Source organism: Sceloporus occidentalis, unplaced genomic scaffold (assembly GCF_023333645.1).
Source record: "Sceloporus occidentalis isolate IW3139 unplaced genomic scaffold, rSceOcc1.0.p SCAF_3, whole genome shotgun sequence".
In the NCBI taxonomy this organism is placed as follows: Eukaryota; Metazoa; Chordata; class Lepidosauria; order Squamata; family Phrynosomatidae; genus Sceloporus; species Sceloporus occidentalis.
Window position 1 is genome coordinate 111,483,900 of NW_028316983.1, and position 19,897 is coordinate 111,503,796.

A 19,897-nucleotide genomic window follows, 5' to 3' on the forward strand; every position below is an offset into this window, starting at 1 on the left:
TATGACATTCTTTCAAATATTTAAACAGGCCTAACATATCACCTCTCAACCGTCTCTTTTTCAGGCTAAACATCCCAAGCTCCCTAAATCGTTCATCACAGGTCATGGTTTCAAGAACTTTCACTATTTTAGTCACCCTCCTTTGGACATGCTCCAGTTTCTAAACAACCTTTTTGATTTGTGGTGCCCAGAACTGGACACAATATTCCAGGTGGGGCCTGACTAAAGCAAAATAGAATGGCACTATTATTTCCCATGATCTAGAGACTTTACTCCTATTGATTCAGCTTAAAATCGCATCGGCCTTTTTAGCTGCTGCATCGCAGTGGTGACTCACATTCAGCTTGTGGTCTACTTGGAATCCTAGATTCCTTTCACATGTATTTTCATTCAGCCAGGTGTCCCCCATCCTATATCTGTGCATTTCATTTTTCTGCCCTATGTGCAGTATCTTACATTTCTCCGTGTTGAATTTCATTTTGTTAGCTTTGGCTCAGCTTTCTAGTCTATTCAGGTCATTTTGAATTTTGGTCTTGTCCTCTGGGGTATTAGCTACTCCTCCTAATTTGGTGTCATCTGCAAATTTGATAAGTATGCTCCCAATTTTTTCCTCCAAGTCATTGATAAAGATGTTGAATAGCACTGGCCTCAGGACAGAACCCTGTGGGACCCCACTGGTCACTTCTCTCCAGGATGCAAAGAAGCCATTGTTGAGTACCCTTTGGGTTCAGCCGGTCAACTATTTGCAAATCCATGTAACATTTATCTTGTCTAACCCACATTTTACAAGCTTATTTGCAAGAATGTCATGGGGGGACATCCACAGCATTCCCTTCATCTACCAAGCTGGTAATTTTATCAAAAGAGGAGATTAGATTTGTCTGGCATGACTTCTTTCTCTCAAACACATGTTGACTTTTTGTGATTATGGCATTCCCTTCTAGATGTTCAAAGACTCTCTATTTAATGATCTGCTCTAGAATCTTTCCTGGTATTGTGTTGGACTAACTGGATGATATTTGTTGGAGTACTCTTTTTTCCTCTTTTTGAAGATGGGGACAACGCTTGCCCTCCCCCAGTCTGCTGGGACTTCTCCTGATCTCCAGTTCTCAAAGATTATTGCCATTGGCTCCAATATTACATTTCTCAGTTATTTTAATACCCTTGGATGTAGTTATCTGATCCTGGAAACTTAAATTCATTTAGATTAACCACATATTTACTTATTCTGTGCTGAAATTCCCCTTTTCTGTTATCTGCTCCATTATCATCAGGTTGATCACCATTTGCCTTTTCTAAGAAGACTGAAGCAAACAAGGTGTTGAGTAATTCTGCCTTTTCTCTATCCCCTGTTCGCATTTTGCCATCTTCTCCATGGAGTGGCCCTACCATTTCCTTCTTCTTCCTTTTGCTGAAGACATACCCCAAAAAGCCCTTTTTATTGTTCTTAACCTCTCTAGCAAGCCTGAGTTCATTCTGCACTTTAGCTTTTCTGACTTTACCCCTACACAGGCTCGCTATTTGTTTGAATTCCCCTTTGGTGTTTTCCCCATTTTTCCATTTCTTATACATGTTCCATTTAAAACTTAGCTCACTTGAAAGTTCCTTAGTCTTCCATCCTCGTTTCTTGAGACACCTTCCATTTTTCTTCCTCATTGGAACTGTTTTAATTTGTGCCTTCAGCATCTCCCTTTTGAGATACTCCCATCCGTCTTGAACTCCTTTCTCTTTTAGTATTCCTGACCATGGGATCACCCCCAGTATTTCTCTAAGTTTGCTAAAATCCGCTCTCCTAAAGTCTAGAATGTGTGTCTGACTATGTCTGGCTTCTCCTTTCCACTGTATAACAAACTCGAGGAGAACATGATCACTCCCACCAAAGGATCCCACCTCTTGCACCCTATTGACAAGGTCATCTCTGTTGGTTAGGATCAGATCTAAAGTTGCAGACCTCCATAGTGCCTCTTCCACATTCTGGAAAATGAAATTGTTTTTGAGGCATGTGAAGAATTTGCTAGACCTTGAGGATTTGGCTGAGTTTGAATTCCAGCTAATAGAGTCAACCCTCCTTATCCATGGATTTTTTATCCACAGATTCAAACATCCACAGCTTGAAAATATTCAGAAAAAGCATAAATTCCAAATAGCAAACCTTGATTTTGCCATTTTATATAAGAGGTACCATTTAGTTATGCCATTGGACTGAATGGGATTTGAGCATCCACAGATTTTGTTATCCATGAGGATCCTGGAACTCAACCCCAGCAGATAACAAGAGCCCACTGTATATAAAATGATAAAATCAAGGTTTGCTTTTTGGGAAGCCATGGATAAGGAATCTGTGGATAATAATTCCCATGAAACAAAGTTTATGAATATTGAACCATCAGAAAGCAAGGGTATACTATCTAATCTACCCATGAAAAAGTTTTGGGTTTTGGAGTAGTTTGGATTTTAGAATTCAAGATAAAAAAGACTCAACTTGTATATGTATTTTTAAAATATTATTTAAAGATTGGCTCTTTAATTCTCTTTTAATGTCTTTTTGTACTTTTCTACCTTTATCTTGATTTTAATTGTAAGCCTGCATGTGTCACAATTTTGGGCAAAAGGTGAGTTACAAATAAATTTAATGTGATAGTAAACCTTCTGAATTATTTGTGAACACAAGCTAGGACAAAACAACATTTTGAGGGCTGCAGAAAAAGGAAGCATTTAAATCCATCCTAAACTTTGTTGTATCTTCTTGATAAAAACTTTGAATATACTGACTGGTTTCTTCTTCCCCTTAATATTACATTTTATGCAAAGCAGAAAACCAACAGTATGCTCAGTTCAGAGCTTCTGAAATAAAAACCAAAAATACAACTCTGCTATTGAGAAATAAAGTGAGATCCATCAAGGTTATGATCCATGGAGGCTGGATCAGGATAACAAACAATAAACTGAACACTCCAATGAATCTTTCCAATCTTTTCAGTGAGCTTATAGTGTAAATTTGTCACCAAAGTTAATCAGATAACTAGCATGGCTGTGAGATCTCTCGCTCTTTATGCTGTTCAAACGTGCTTTAGTAATGATTTTTCCTGCCCTTTGTACCTACTAAATGAATGATGAGCAGATATTAAAGTGCGTCTTGGTGCCATTATTTATGTAGCCTGTTTCACATAATGCACGCTTAATTAAAAATCAGCCGTGTAATTATGAAGCCCATGAAGGAAACAACAAAAGCCATTCAAGGAATAGCGTTAAACAGTTAATTAGATTTTCCTCCTTTCAGGAATAAAATGTGAGGGGGACCCTTTATATCCATATTTAATGTTCCCTTTAGAAATTATAATGGCAACTACCAGAGAAAATCATTCAGACCATCAGTTGTTGGTACTATCAGGGAAAAAAAGTATTTTTAGACCTACTTTTTTCTGGTATATTGCTTTGTGAAATTAAGCTAAGTTGATCATCTGTTTACCACTGCTTCAGCACTTTCCTGTGATGAACAAGATAGTAGCTTGCAATACACCACTTCTGACATATGTAATGTTGCAAGTTATAGTATGGGCCACTTGATGTATAGGTGAAGAATCAAATTCCTGTCAAAGATCTGATGGGCACATTTCAGTTCATGCATCCCAGAATTTCCATGGAATGGCTACAACCTGCTTCTGAAATCATTATGCTGATGAATTGTGAGGAACAGCTCAGAAACCAAATAGCGCACATTTAGAAAATGCACATAGATAAATGTGCCCAAGTCAGATTTGCTCAAAATGCTGCTTTAGCATGCCTTTAGTCAATGAATATGTGCTTAAGCATTGCATTCAGTTTAACACATGCAAACTAAAAAGCATACATTAAGGAGTGTTCAGTTTATTGTTTGTTATCCTGATCCAGCCTCCATAGATCATTTTTAGATGATGAAAATAATCCAGGTAGGATCTGATTTGAATCTTTATTGTTCCTATGCATTCTGAATGTATCTAATTAGGCTTTTTTTTTGGGGGGGGGGGGAGATAATTGGTGTTGGATTTTTTCTCAGTTTTTCTAGAAAATTCAGATTCTCAGCTGTGTGAATAACCAATGCGAATAGACCTGAGATAAACTGGGATAAAACTCTGCATGGCTTGAGCATGCTTTGAATACATTTGTATCACTGACTCCATCTTTATTCAAGCGCTGACATGTGTGAGCAACAGAACTCACTGAGATGTGGGTGGGGCTCCTGATCCCAATTTGGGTGTGGATCCTTTAGAGTCCATGTTCCTTTAAGAACCATACATGTGTTCACTTTTGCTTGCAACAGACCAAACTGTAATAAACAATAAAAAGAAAATGGACAACCAAAATCTTAAGTCCGTTTGTCTTCTTTCAGACTACTTGATCAATCCTACAAGTCTTAGTTCACTCTTCCTCTGGAGGTCCTTCTGGAGGCATAGACCGATACCCCTTCTCAGACCTCTTGCTTTCTACCTTATTGACATAAGTTGGTCCCAGGTAGTGTTCCCACTGTTGCCCATGGGAGTCCAACCAAGTCTTCCTCTCCTTCTTCTAGCCTCTACCTTTCCTAGCATTACTGTCTTTTCCAGTGATCCATGCCGTCACATTATATAGCCAAAGTACATCATCCTCAACTTAATCATCTTAGGCTCTAAGGAGATCTCTGTCTTGATCTGTTCCAAGACCCATCTTTCTTTTTGGCTGTCCATGGTATCCTAAGCACTCTTCTTCAGCACCACATCTCAAGTGACTGATTTTCCTTCTGTCTGCTTCCTTCACTGTCCAGTTCTCACATCAGTATGTGGTGATGGGGAATACGATGGTGCTCTGTTGTGTATCTTTACTTTTCAGGAGCTTTTCTAGTTCTTTCATAGCTGCCCTTGCAATTCCTAATTTTCTTATTTCTTGACTGAAGTCCTTATTCTGGTAAATATTTGATCCTAGGTATGGAAATTGTTTAATTATTTTGATTTCCTCATTTTCTATATTGAATGTATGTGTGTCTTCTGTGGTCATAATTTTTGTCTTCTTTATGTTGAGCATTAATCCTGTCCTTGCACTTTCATATTTGACCTTTAGGTCAGAAATATGGAAGAATATGGACTTTGCTGTATGCATAACCCCTTGTAAAGTAGAAAGTGAGTTCAGTTTTGAACTCATTACGTTCAGTCTATACTTAAACATACTTATAACATATCCATTGGAATAAGAAGGCAATGGCTTTGATTTATTGAAATACAACTTATTTCAGTGATCTCATCTACACATAACTAAGTTTGAATTCATCTTAGTGTCTTTAGGTGTAAGAATGCCTTTGAAATCACAGTATGTCTCATTCAGAAAAAAGCCTTCAGGCGTTAGCTGATTTAAGCAGTGGACTAAAATATGAATTAATTGGTGAGGCATCATTTTATATAGAAGGAAAATATTCAACTAGCAAGACTTTAAGTCAAAGGTGTTCTCATTTTTCTCTTCAGGTCATTTTGAGTATGGCATGCTAGTCTAATGGGAAATGGAAAAAAAATGTTAAAAGTAAGAGACTTTGAACCAAATAACTGGTGAATGACTCAGAACAGTATTTGAAACTCAGTCCATTGCCTTGTGTTGTTCTGTCCTAACCCCCAGTGGGCCCTCAGAGGACCTTAGGGTTCTGTGTCACAATGCTAAAGCAATATTTGTTGGCACTGTTGGAGTTCCTTGACAGGGTGCCAGCTTGTGACCCTTGGATAAGATTCACTTCCAGCTTCTTTTGTTTCCCTTTCATCCCAGCTTACTCCAACATTATAAAATGTCTCCAAAACTCCTGAGGTATTGACATTTAAATATAAGGCCAGAAAAAGCTTTTTAAAAATAAAGAAGCAGCGATTGATTATTTCAGATTAGCAAAAGCACTAATATCAATCATTGTTTTTAGCATTGCCATCATCATCATCATCACCATCAGTTCCTAAACATTTAAATGGAGTCCCTAGTCCTGAGACTTCTGGGGTCATGATTTGTCATTTTGCATTTGGTTTTTTCAGTCTAGAGGGGAGAGTAATAGCCTATCACATTTTGGGAAAGGATGAAATGACCCCCTCCAGCCTCAGAGGTTGCCTACTATCCAAATCTTGAGTCTAGGGCTAGTAATTCTATGTATTCTTCACACATCATTTTGTCTGCACATCCTTTCTACATGGATAGTTCAGTGGTGTTTCAGCCCTCTTGTCTCTTTGACTTCTCCTTTCTTCATCTTCATGACTCCACCAACCATTGTTTTCATAGGCTCCTGCATTTAATACCACATAGTACTTCCTTTGGATCTGAAAACATATTGTGCATCTTTGCCAGAAATTATCAGTTTTTCTTCTGACAGCCAGCAATCTGTTTTTATATTACATGAGATGTTTTAGTTCTTTTTTGCTTCAATTTCTTGTTATCTCATCTTACATTTCACCTTCAACCTCATTTTCTAGTTACCCTTCCTTCAAATTCTGCCCTCCCCTCCACAGCCTTCTCTAAGTTTATTTCTACTTCCTGAACCCTGGGACTCCTGCTGCTTAATTTCTGTTTCCCTTGCAATCTCTCTTCAATCCTGCGCCATCCCCTCTGTTACACAACTTAATTCTCAAAATAGATATTTCTGGACCAAGCAATCCTTTACAATACAGATTTGATTTCCTTTGATGTAGGACAAACACCTTTGACTTTCAGGCTAGTTTTTGCCTATAAAAGGTCCCCAAAATTCTTCCTCACTGGGCTAGTTGGAAGGCACAGGGACACTATGTCACTGTGAACTCTGACCAGTCCTGATATGTCCGTTCTCCCTCCACTCACCCGAATGGTCCTATCCAACACTATCCCCCTCACAAACCTCATCTTGTGTAAGTATTGCCATTAGTTCAGCCTTCAGCTATTCTAAGCTAACTCCTGACATGTAGGTGTGAGTGAATGTGGATTGCTGTGTGATTTCCCCCCTTAATAAAAGAAATACTTCATTCAGAGAATTCTGTCTCTGTAATATTCCTTTGAATCCTTTTCTCTTGGTATACATAAGGGAAATGGTCTTGAGGGTTCTTGTAGCCAACCCAATAAATTGAGCTAAGTAAAATCCCCCTAGAAAAACTATTGGCTACATATTGGTGGAGAATACAGGCAATTTATTTCCCACAAGATCTGAGCACACCAACTGCACAAGCAAGGAGTTCAGGTTCCAGACATAGAGAGTGTGCAGACAGAAGGGATTTTTGCAGATACAGAGAGAAATTTAGGAGAGCATATGATTGTTGATCTTGTGTGCATGGCCATAAGGACAAAGGGCTGTCATGGATAGGCTAATCCCACTTCATTCTTTGGTTGGGTGTCTTGTCAGCTGGCTCGGGATGAGCATCCTGGTGGTGAGCATCCAATTACTCTTGGGTTTGATGTCAGAGAAGATCCTGACACTCTATTTTTATTTTTGCTATCATTGGTCAGGAATACAGTTGGTAGGATCCAATACGTTCCTCTCCCTCCCACTTCACCAGATCAGTTCAGGTTCAGAATCCACATTGCAGCAGTGATAGGAAAGGAGAGTGACATCCATAGCTTTGTTTGGGCCACTTCTGTTAGACAGATGTCTCTTCAGAGGGCTCCCACACAGAGTTCTTGGGAAGTGAAAGTTGTAAAGCCTTGATTGAAGGGCAGGAATCTGGGGGGAATCCTCATGCTCCCTTCAATTGAGCCACACACCCTTCATTGAAGGGCAGGAAGCCAGAAGGAATCCCTTCAATTGAGTCAAAACCCTCCATTGTAGGGTGCGAAGATCCCGTGCTCCCTTCCATTGAGATGAATAATCCTTGGTTGAAAGACAGTATCAGACCCTTTACCATGGCTGGGATGGCTGGTGGAGAGAAGCCATACTCTTATTAATGATTGAACCAATGTATGAATAATCTTGAACTATTCTGATGTCTACATCATCTACTTTAAAGTTATCTAAATCCTCTGTAGTATTTTTTAATAGTCAACTGTAGACCTGCCTTTGCACTTTTCAGCTGACTATAGCCATAAACAGGGGCCATTTCTGATAGTGGTACAACCTCAGTCTCTACTCCAAATACACAAGGGTTGTTATGAAATGTTAGTTCCTGGAAATCCCTAAATGTCAGAGAATGAGATAGTGGATTGGAAAAAAAAATTGCTCTGGGATTATACTTTTCTTTTTTAACAAGCCAAAGTATGAAGCAAGATATGTTTGCATATGGGAGACGTCCATGCACGTGATTTCCACATATAGCCATAAAGAACAGCATATGTGGTGGGGAGGATGACAGTTGATACATTTAGCTGTACTGGTTAGTTTTTATCTCCTGTCATTCAGTTTTTATTTCATTATCACTTGGCTACTTTGTTATTTTCACATCGAAATGACACTTTTACCTATACATAAATCCCTATGGTTTTATTATCAAGCTGAACATTGACTTTAGTGACAGCACCTCTTCAAGTGTTTATTTGAAAGCTGATCAGCCATATGAATTTGTGAAGAACCATTTTCTGCCCCAGCTGACTAATTATAAACTGTCAGGCTGACAATAAGATGCCTTTCTTTAACATACACATTAATTGCTAGATGAACAAAGGCCTGGCCTCTGTCTAAAAGTGCCAAGAAAATTGGTTAGAATTTCCTGTTGCCGTATTTTATTTTCCCTTAAGAAACTAACAATATTTTTTAATTGTCCATTAATACTATTAGCATAGAGAAGAGGAGGTGGCGGAGGCAAACATATATAAAATAAATATATCACTTGGCTTGAAGGAGTGTGCTACCAGTGAAAGAAAAAAGCATATAGAAAAGAAAAGATTTTCAGGAGATTTTCATTTCAAAGGGGAATGGCTAGTACTGTGAGTCTGATTATTTGGCATGAGTATGCTCCCATCACTAATCCGAGTTTCTGCCAACCTAACAGTTCAAAAGCATGCTAAATTGCAAGTTGATAAATAGATGCCATTTTGGTGAGAAGGTAACATTGTTCCATGCAGTCATGCTGGCCACATGATCATGGAGTCATCTTTGACAATGCTGACTGCCCCAGTTTAGTAACAGAGATGAACACTGCTCCCTACAGTCAGACACGACATGGCAATCATATCAAAGGGAAAACCTTTTCCTTTACATTTATGAAAAAATGATGTGTCTCTGTAGAATTTAACAACAACAGCAACAGCGACAAATCCTTCAGAGGACCTTAATGACTACCTTTACTGATTACTTAGGCTGCATCTACACTGCAGAATTAATGCATTTTGACACTGCTTTAACTGCCATGGCTGTATGCCATAGCAATTTTGGATTTGTAGTTTTGTGAAATATTGCCTTCTTTGTCAGAGAGCTCTGGTGCAACAACAAAGTACAAATCCCAGGATTTTTCTAGGATGGAATCATGATAGTTGAAACAGTATCCAACTGTATGACTTCTGCAGTATGTCAGCAGCCTCAAAAATCTTTTTGCCTGGTCTTCAGAATATGACAGTGTAAAAAGTTGAGGATGGAGAAATATTTTGCAGTCAATTTTACAGTTTCAGTTCTGGGAGGAAAAAAAAAAAACAGTCCTCTAGTTTGACTAAAGGGAAACAATCTTAAACTTTAGGGGTTTCTACTGGGAACCAGGAATAGGAACAGCAGTGTACGCACACACGCACACACACAGTGGGACCTACTTATCCACTGGGGTTTGGTTCCAGGATCCCCCATGGATAACCAAATCCATGGATGCTCAAGTCCCATTAACTATAATGGTAGAGCAAAATGGTGTCCCTCTCATAAAATGGATAATCAAGATTTGCTATTTGGAATTTATACTTTTTTGGAATATTTTCAAGCTGTGAATGCTTGAATCCTTGGATAAAAAAAATCTGTGGATAAGGAGGGCCAACTGTAATATATTTATATTTTTATTTATTTTATTTATACCCAGGATTTTTAAAGTAAAAATAACCAATTTGCTCTAAAGAGAGTGTGTGTAAAAGAAACCATAACAATAACAAGTATATAAAACAGCTCAATACATAAAACATGGTTAAAATTGTTTCAGTTGGGGTTTTTGGCCATGAAATAAACTCCTTTGTCCTTTCTGCTCTAACATAACTGTAAAGTTCAGATGATTCAGGAAGCATGGCAATGCTTTTTTCCCCTTTTTTCTTTTTTGCTAACTGTTCACTGTCTTTGGTAGTCTCATGGTAATCTGGGTTTGGGACCTCAAAGTTGAAAGAAAGGATTGGTATAGAAAGAATAGGTTGTAAGAAAGCAGAATTTACCCAACATCATATTTGATCCAGGAGAATCAGTCTCCACCTCCAGTTTCTTGGATTTGTGGGGCATAAGCCATCATGAAATACCTTTAACAATGGCCTTAGGTCAGGGAGATTTGATGATGATTGATGACCACTTAATGGTTTGAGAAAATGGTAGTGTTCAGCCTGTCTGGGGTGGAATTACCTGATGATAGAGCCCTGTCGCACTCCATGTTTGTTTACCATGCTCTAAATGGAATCTCAGTTGGTCAGAAAAATATGTGCTTTGGGGAAAATTTGGTTACTGCCAAGTATAATTTATCACAGTCCTTACATATCTATGCTACCTTGGATTTCACAGGACATCTGAAGCTAATGAACTTAATATCTGGCTAAATATGCATCAGAATTGCCAATTCAGTGAGCCCTTAGTATCTGTTGGGGTTTGGTTCCATGACCTCCTGTGGATAGCAAACTATGTGGAGGCTTTATTCCCATTATATACAATGGCAAAGTAAAATAGTGTCCTTTAAATTAAATGGCAAAATCAAGGCTTGCTTTTTGAAATTTGTATCTTTTTGAAATATTTTCAAGACATGGATCACTGACTCTATGGCTAGAATCCATGGATATGGAGGGCTAGCAGTATAAATTTGCAGATCCAAGCCTCAGTTTCTTTTGACTAGAAAGAAAGGCACACTGTACTTAGGAAGGCACACTGTATTTACTGCAAAGTCTTCTGTACTCCTCACCAATTCCTTGGGTTGATGATGCAAATTACTCTTAGCAAATACTGTAGCGAGGAGAAAATCAGATATAAAGCATACAGGCTACCTCAAGTCAAACTGTTTTTGCCATGACCATAAATAATTATTTGAGCTTACCTCTATCTACATGCATTAATATTTGATGGAGACATAAAAACACACACAAAGTTCAAAAAGTGCCCTTATGACAGCAAAATGTTTTATCAACAGTATTAATTAATACTTAACAGCACCACTGGGAAAGGACAGACGTGGATTTAGTACTTTGTGTTTATTTATGGGCACTTCCAGCTAGAGCCTCTAAAGTACTTTTAATCAGAGTGTGATTTTGCCGCATAATATCATGCAGTAACCATGGAACCATAAATAAAGCTGCAAAATATGGGACTTGATGGATAATAAGCAGTTATGGTGTCCTCACTGTAGTCAGGACACTGTTCAAAGTACAGATGAATGCAGAAAGAAGGGTCAGATTTTTTTCCTGACTTTCATAGCATTTGCTCTCCAGATATCCCTAACCAGTCCCAATGGGTTTAACCCATAGACTCAGCACATACCATACAACATGTTTCTTCACTGCATATACCATCGTGTGTAAACTAAAACAATGTCTGCTGTGAAGCTCAAAACTGAGTTTCAGACACAGAGGGCTCGATCTTCCTTCCTTGTATTCATCAGTACAAGCTTCAAAAGTCTACACAAGTATAAGATCCACACATGAATATGAAATGCCAGAGTGAAAGACAAAGAATCTATGTTAGAGTTTCTGTCACTTGAAAAAAAAAAAAAACCAAAGATACATTTTTACATCTGCAAAGCATACAAAATTGTATACCTTTTGTATACCTGAATTGTTGCACTATGAAAGGCCTAATGTGAATAGTAAATCTGGGAAGCTGAAGGTGATGAGAAGAAAGCATCACTGTCCTCCCTAGCTGTAAAAAGAAAGAAATTAAACTAATCATATCTTTAGCGTGCAGTTTGATCTCTATATGGTCATAGATAACTAAATGGAAACTTCACATTGAGTGGTAATCTACATGTGAATATCAGAAGATATGGGTGCTCCAGATATATCTTTTCTCACACTGGTAACAGAATGCTGGACTAAGTGGCCGTTGCCAGAAAGGCAACTGCAATATTAGCTTGCATTGACTTTTCACTAGAGGCAGGGCCAGACCAAGATAGCCTGAGGCCTTTGTAAACTGACTCATTCAGACTGAGATTTCTGCCAACTTGTATTCAACTTGTTTTTTATATTTCTTGATGTTTCTTGTTACATCCTATACAAACACTGTCATACTTTAAAAAAAATCAACACAGCGGTGTCATTTCTTGATTCATTTGTGGGCATCTTGCTTGTAAAAGTGTTAAAACATTAGTCACATCATCCAGATGTGTTTTCAGTTGTTTCAACCCTCACATGGTCACTTTCTGTTTCTCCCAGTGTCTCCTTAAAACAAACACACTCTAAGGTGAAGTGCAAAAGTGTTAAAATGTTAACTGCAAACAAAATCCCCACCATCTGACTCTACTTCTGTAGACAGTCTTCACCTAGGAAGTGAGTGTGGTGGGTGAGAGAGGGTGATCTTGATGCAATGATACTTGCATAAGAATAGCACAATTACAGTTTATGACTATAGCACTATAACACTAGATAATCTTTGTAAACAAATCAGAATCTATAGCACCTTAGTGCAAAAGGAGTAGGTTGCTGTACTTGGAAAAATCAATACACACACACGCATACACACAAATCAACCTGAGAACTTAACTAGAGGAAAGCTTCAGATAGTGCCCTCCCTTTCCCATTCTTGCAGCTTCAACACAACTTGAAATTAACTAGTGTGTCTGAGGGATGACTTTTCTAAGCACAGGGGTTTACTGCTTTATTGCTAAGGTTCTAAAAATATTAATTTTAACTAAAAAATGGAACCATGGTGGAAAAGGGAAATAAGCAGAGGGTGGAAATATTATAAGATGAGAGAAAGAAGAGGGGTGGGACACACCTATTTCAAATGTCAACATTGATGAGATCATTAAATGTTCTTAAAAATGTCTTGCATCTTGATTGAAAGATACATTGGAATATTGTGGGAAATGAGGGGAAATAGCTGGAAATGCCCTGCGGTTTGCAAAACATCATTTGGATCTTTAAAAAATATATCTTTGATCAGCTAGGATTGACTGTTTCAGCTGTACAGGATGCATTGCCGTCATTTGAATTATATTAATTAATCTCAGTAATATCAACACAGAGACAAAATTTGAATGGTTACAAAATGCAATGTTATCCATGACAAGCTGAGATCATTCTGAAAGGAATTCAATGGGGAAAAGTGAGAAAACAGACTGAAAAACTGAAAACAGACACAAAGAGTCAGAACTGAAGACTTGTAGAAGGTGCCATTCTCCAAATTCCTACTTTTGGAGAAAGGAATAAAGTGATTTTAACATGATACTGGTAGAGACTGGATGAATGTCTGAATATTCTTCTACCTTTCCCTTTCCCTTCCCAATTTTCAGTGATTGTTTTTCTGTGCTTATTGGTTGCATGATTTAAAACAAAGGTGTGAATCATTGTGGCTAGAATTGGCCCAAGGGATGAGACTGCCAGAAGGTGAAATGGAAAATATACAACAAGCTTCAGAAATGTGCACAATAAACATTTGTTGCCACAGGCAATCATCTGGACTAACTGCATGCAAAAAGACAGCTCCAATTATGACCTTTTCATAAACAACTGTTGGCTAGCACAAGCACAATAAATAGAAGAGGCATTGTAATGGGGATAATTCAAACATGCAAGGTGGAAAATCCTATATTATAGAGTGGGGGGAAAGAGTATCCACTTATTTCAGCCACTAAAATGAAAAAGGGTTTCTCTTTCTATGTTTTACTACAGAATATAATTCTCCTGTTATGTCCTGGCAGCTAAGCGCTAGATAAGGGAGAGGTACAGGGCGAGGAAATCTCCCCTCTTTTTGAATGTCATAAGAACATCTCCCCTTTCTTCCAACAATGGGAGTCAATGTTGCAAAAGCTCTGTAGCCATTGGATGTGAATGGACTGGAGAGGGCACCCATCACTCTATGTGCCATTGGAAAGTTCATTGACACAGCTAGAAATATTGAAACTTCTGGGACATAGAATAAATAATTCCATATATGTAATAAACAAAGTGAAGAACACTACTGCCCACCATGGAGAGCAAATTGCAGTCTCAAACTGGCAGTCAGTTTGCATTTTGAGCTGTTTATCTGAGGGATATGAAAAGCTCCAATATTTCATTTTACTGAATTTCTGCAAAACCCACAAACATTTTTTTCCATTGGTTCACAAATATTCTGCTTTCTTTCCACATGGAAATTTGTACAATTTTACTTTTCACTTACATCACACATTTACTTTGTTGTTGTCCATCTTTTTCCATATTTCTTGGCAAGGTCTGTACTTTGCCAGCTGTTACTGTTGTGCACCTTCAAGTTGTTTCTAACTGGTTGAGATGCTAAGAAGAACCTATCACAGATTTGTTCAGGTTTTGCCTTCCTCTGAGACTGAGAGTGTAACTTGTCCAAGGTCACCCAGTGGGATTCCATGGCTGAGTGAGGTTTTGAATTGTGGTTTTGAACTCTAAAGTTGTAGCCCAACACTAAAACCAGTACACCATGCTGGCTGTCACCATGCAAATTATTACCCCTATTTACCTCATTTATGCAACTTATGCATTGATTCATATTTCTGCTCATTTTCTTTAACCCAATTATCACATTTTAACCACTAACATTTTGAAATGGGCACATAATTTTGTGTGCATTTTGCTTCTTAGAAATGCTGTGTAATCCTCATAATTATGGAAATACTCAGTGTGCACCTTTTCTGACAAATCTCAGGAAGTATCACAATGCTACTTTTGGTTGTCAGTCAACAACACTGTCAACAAAATTTCTATTCCTTGTTTACATCTAAAAAGAAAATAGAGGAGAGACACATGTTCTATGTATAACTTTATGCTCTAGAATGAAATATTTTTAAATCAATGAAGAGAAAGCATATTTAATAAAGTCAGGGTTAATTCTTCGACTGTTTTAACTAAAGGTAGACTTATCCCAAACTTTTCATTTGCAGTATTACACTGCTGACATCCAGGTTTTGGGGTATATGAGCACAATAGGGCTATAGGTTCCACTAGGCATACCAGTTTCAAGGAGCTATTATTAGAAGAAGTAACCTCCAGGCCTAGGTTAGTATACTATGGCCGTTACTGCACTGTGAAAGTAGTGTAGATTGATACCACTTTAACTGCTATGGTATCATCCTATGGAATGCTGAAATTTGTAGATTTGTAAATTTGTAGATTGCTGTGGCACCAGGGCTGATAGAAAAGGCTAAATATCTCACAAAACTACAAATCTCAGAATTCCATAGCATTGACAGAAGTGGAGTGTTTTAAAGGATAAAGCAAAGCAGTGACTAAGGGGTTGTGCAGACCGGCCATTAAGGCTGGCCTGGAGGTGGAGTTGGGGTGTGACGTCCATATGATGCATCCCCTGACTCTGCCCCCATGGCAGTAGGCTGCCGTGCACCACTCCACACACTGCATGGCATCATGGTGCTCCTCTGGCACTGCATTTACACAACACAGTACCAAAGGAGCACCTTAAATCCATGGTGCCATGGCTATCACACTTTTTCCAGAGCACAAAAAGGAGGTGCTTTTTATGGCTCCTTTTTGTGCTCTGGAAAAGCCAGATTGGGGTTGCGGCATGCAGTAGCCAAGGCCTCAATCTGTCTCAGCTGGAGGCAGCTGCATGCCACCCCTTAGGGGTGGTCTGCACAGCCTCTAAAAGAGAATCCAAGGGCAGGTTAGAAGAGAAAAATCCAACCTAGGGGCAAAACAGACTGCCCCTCTACACTGCCATCTGAGAGGCTTCAGAGTGCGACATTTTGCCACTGCATGTTTTGCATGGCTGCCTACATATTGGCTGGCTTCCAGGTGTCCTTGGGGCATGGCCACAAACCTTCAACATGCCAGGAAGCTGCTGCACGACCGCTGAAGAGCCACTAAGAGCAGCTTTCCACAGTTGACCTGTCAGCTCCTTTTTTGGCTGGCCCTGCAGCGGTTTGGGTTTGTGGTGTGCAGCTTCCATAGCCCCAATTCGGCTTTGTCAGGGTGGCTTCAAGCCATCCCGGGGGGGGGGGGGGTCTGTTTCAACCCCAAGTTATAAACCAGTGCAAGAAGAGGTCAGAAGCATGGTTCATGGTCAAACAGAAAAAAAAGAGGGAAAGATTTGCATTATTTTCAGAAATTGGCTACCTGAGCAAACCATGTTTATATGAAGCTACACTCCTGCCACTAATGATGAAATATTACTACTGGGTAAAACTCTATCAGATTCTAGTAAGTTTTCGTGCTTTGCCTCTTCCTTGAATACCCCTTCAGATGCCATCACTTTCTGGGAGTTAGGGCATTTTTGAGATAATTGACTCCCTTCTCCTGTTTGGAAGATGGATCCTTTCCTTAGATCTTCAGTGGTCCCACAATGGGACTGTCAGCTGAGTCCTCAGGTTCAGCCTCTGGCACAGTTTCATCCAGCAGGGGCCTGTCATCTTCTCATTAGTGTCTCCCAGTGACTGTTGCATCCACCGTGCAGAAATAATCAAATTTCACACCACCTTTACTTCCATGTTTCAGTGCTATGTAATTCTGGGAATTTTAGATTGCTGTGGCACCAGAGTTCTCTGACAGAGGAAGCTAAATGTTTCACAAAGCTACAGACCCCAGAATTATGTAGCTCTGAGCCATCACAGTTAAAGTGGTGTCAAAATGCATTATTTCTGCAGTGCAGATACAGCCTATGACAGCAAGAGTGAGGAGTGAATCTGCGATGACATGCAGACTACAACAGTGATAAGAACTTATTATTAGAACTAATAATAATTTAATCCATTAAGTATTTAATTGAATTTAAATAATTATAAGTGTAATTTATTTAAATTTGCGTGTTAACTGATTAATTTAAGCTGGACCTTCAGCATTGTAAATTTAATAACTGTTATTAATTAAGTTCTTAATTTAGTAAATTAAACAAATCTTACATTTCCCAGCTGGTTCTTTAATAAACACAAATGTTTATAGGGCTCCTCATTTATTTTATTTTTTTATGTCTGGAGTGTGATAGTTAATTCCCAGGTGAAAATATTTTAAACCAACAATTAACAAGGACTAATTGGAAGGGACTGGTCTGCTTTTTGCCTCCAGATGTGCCTTCTGTAATATACCAGATACTGTATTGAGGCTTCTCACTAGTCCTGGCTCTTATACCTGGTACATTTGCTGGCATTCACATGGGAATCAATGAGCTAGAGAATGAGGGTGGCTAAGGAGATGGGAGAAAAAATGGAAGTCTGAGAAGGATTTTTGACAGGATGGACGAAAAAATGAGGTTTTAAAAAACCCAGACAGCTGTTTCCTTCTGACCCAAGCACAAGACAGGGACAAAGTGTGCGAATGAGTAAAAATACTCCTTGCTTTTTTTTTCCAGCTTCATTCTGATAAGAGATTTGGTAAAGACTTTTAATTTGAACTCTAAAAGCAATTCAGAATTAATATAATAGTTAATTTTTCTTCACGTTTAACATAGATTCAATTAAAGTGTGGCTTTCCGACTCACTGGGATGGCCAATTTGTAGTGTGTGTGGGTGTGTGTGTGTGTGTGCTGGGGAGCTTTCTCAGCTCCTGGACCCAACCACCAGCCCAAACACCTTCCCAGAAGCCACCAGGGCCTGGGAACCGCCTTGATTGGCTAGTTGGGGCTGTGGGAAGGTGGAACATCCAGCTCTGACAAAGACTACAACTCTTAGCATGCACCAGGAGCCAGAAGTGAGCCGTGATTATGATGAGATGATTTAAATGTTTTCCTGGACAGGATGTGTGATATGCTGTCTGTCGTGAATTTTTCACTTTTAGTCCCCTAGCAATGATAGCTCGCTGTTTGTGTGTACTCAGAAAAATGATGTCCATCTGTTACTAGCATTTCAATATATCATTCACTTTCATTCATTGCACTGTCTTTATGACTGGAAATAAAGGACCTCCTAGAGAGCTTATTCTAAATGTTCCTTGGAAAGTGAACACACAATCCTATGCATGTTTAACAAGAAGAAACTTCATAGTGTAGGAGCATGATCCAGACTGCAGCCTCAGCAGGATAGTTTAACTGGCCTCAATATCTTCTTTTCTGTATTTTCCCCAAATTTTGACTTGTTTATGCATTTGTTTCATATTGTAGTTCCTCCTTCCACTGTATGTTCAAGTAGTTCTACATACATTTGAGGTGTGCATTATCCTGTGTTCATTTTTCAAATATGCATCTGTAGATGTGGTTACAGCTATCTTCTCTCAAGGAGAAGTTTGATAGAATCTTCTGATGGAAGGTGCAGCAATTGCAGACTGTGGCAACTCATTGAACATCAAACTGGAAATCAATTCTTCCAGTACTTGGCATGTTATGTTAGAAGTCAGTAACAATTAAAGGATAAAGAGATAGCCACAGTCCCCACAGAAAACATTCTGCTGGCCTTAGTTAAAAAAATATTTCTCATTTTCGTTTGCTTCAGCCTCATGAAGAACTTTCACACTGCCTTTAGCTTTAGCTAAATCACTTTTGGAGATGACTTTAATAGCAACCTGATTTTATTTTTTATTTTGTACACTTGTAAAAAGGATTTGCCAAGCTGATTGTCACAATTGCCCATGTAAGCTTCCTAAAATAACAGTATATGTGCTTTACCTATCCATTTTCATGGCATTTCCCAATTAATTTTTGAATACAAGAGCAACAACATTTCATGCTGTGTTTGGATATGATGCTTTAATTGGTAGTGAGTATAAAAAATGCTGGAAGTAAGGCAAAAATGCTTAATGTTTCATCACTGGAAGTTATTTTACAACCCCTGAGAAGTATTTCTGTACAATATTAGTTTTAAAATAAATAATTCCTTTAATTTTTCACCATTTAGTTCAGAAGCTCTGAGTTCTACTTTATTTATTTGCTTACTTTCTGTTTCCCAGAAAGAAACACCCACAGCAGAAACTATAGAAATCAATACACCTGCATTTCATCTAAGCTACACTTCCAGTTCAATACTGTACAACTGCTGAAGGCATTTACAGACTTTCTTAAAGAGCAGAAAATAATGATTTCAGATGTGTCAAGTTAAACAAAAATACGTCACCCACAAACTTTTCAGAGGTGAGTCCCAAACTTATTAAATCACATGGATTTCTGCCTGGTTTCCAGTTTATTTGGTTTAAACTCTGTTTCTGGATTCTCCAACAGTTAGAGAGAACTGATTCTCTTTTTAATTGGATTTCGGTATTTTGTGTGTTTTTCTTTTGGCTTCAGCATGGTGATTCATTGCTGTATCCATAACATATACCTCAGGTATTATGAATTTCTTTTTCCTTCTTCTAAAGTTGAAAATAAAATTTAATAAACTTGGAGAGCAACTTGTCCTTTCTTTCATAATAGTTGTAATAGATATACTACGTACATACTCAGAGCGTGTATGTGTGTGCGTGAGAGAAAGAGAGAAATGACTTGGGAGTCATTTCTATTTCTATGAGCCTAGCCATGTTTTGCAGTTTTCTAATGAGGCTCTTCTCTCTGTCCCACCACCATTGCACCTATGTCTGGTGGGAATGAAGGAGAGGGCTTCCTCAGTGGTTACTCACAGGCTTCAGAAGCTCCTTTCTAGAGAAACTAATACTGATGTTCTTCTTGATATCCTTTCATAGGCATGAGAAGACTCTTTTGCTTCATCAGGGCTTTGAGGACTGACTGTTTGTGGAGAAGTGTCCTGCAATAATATGTTGCATT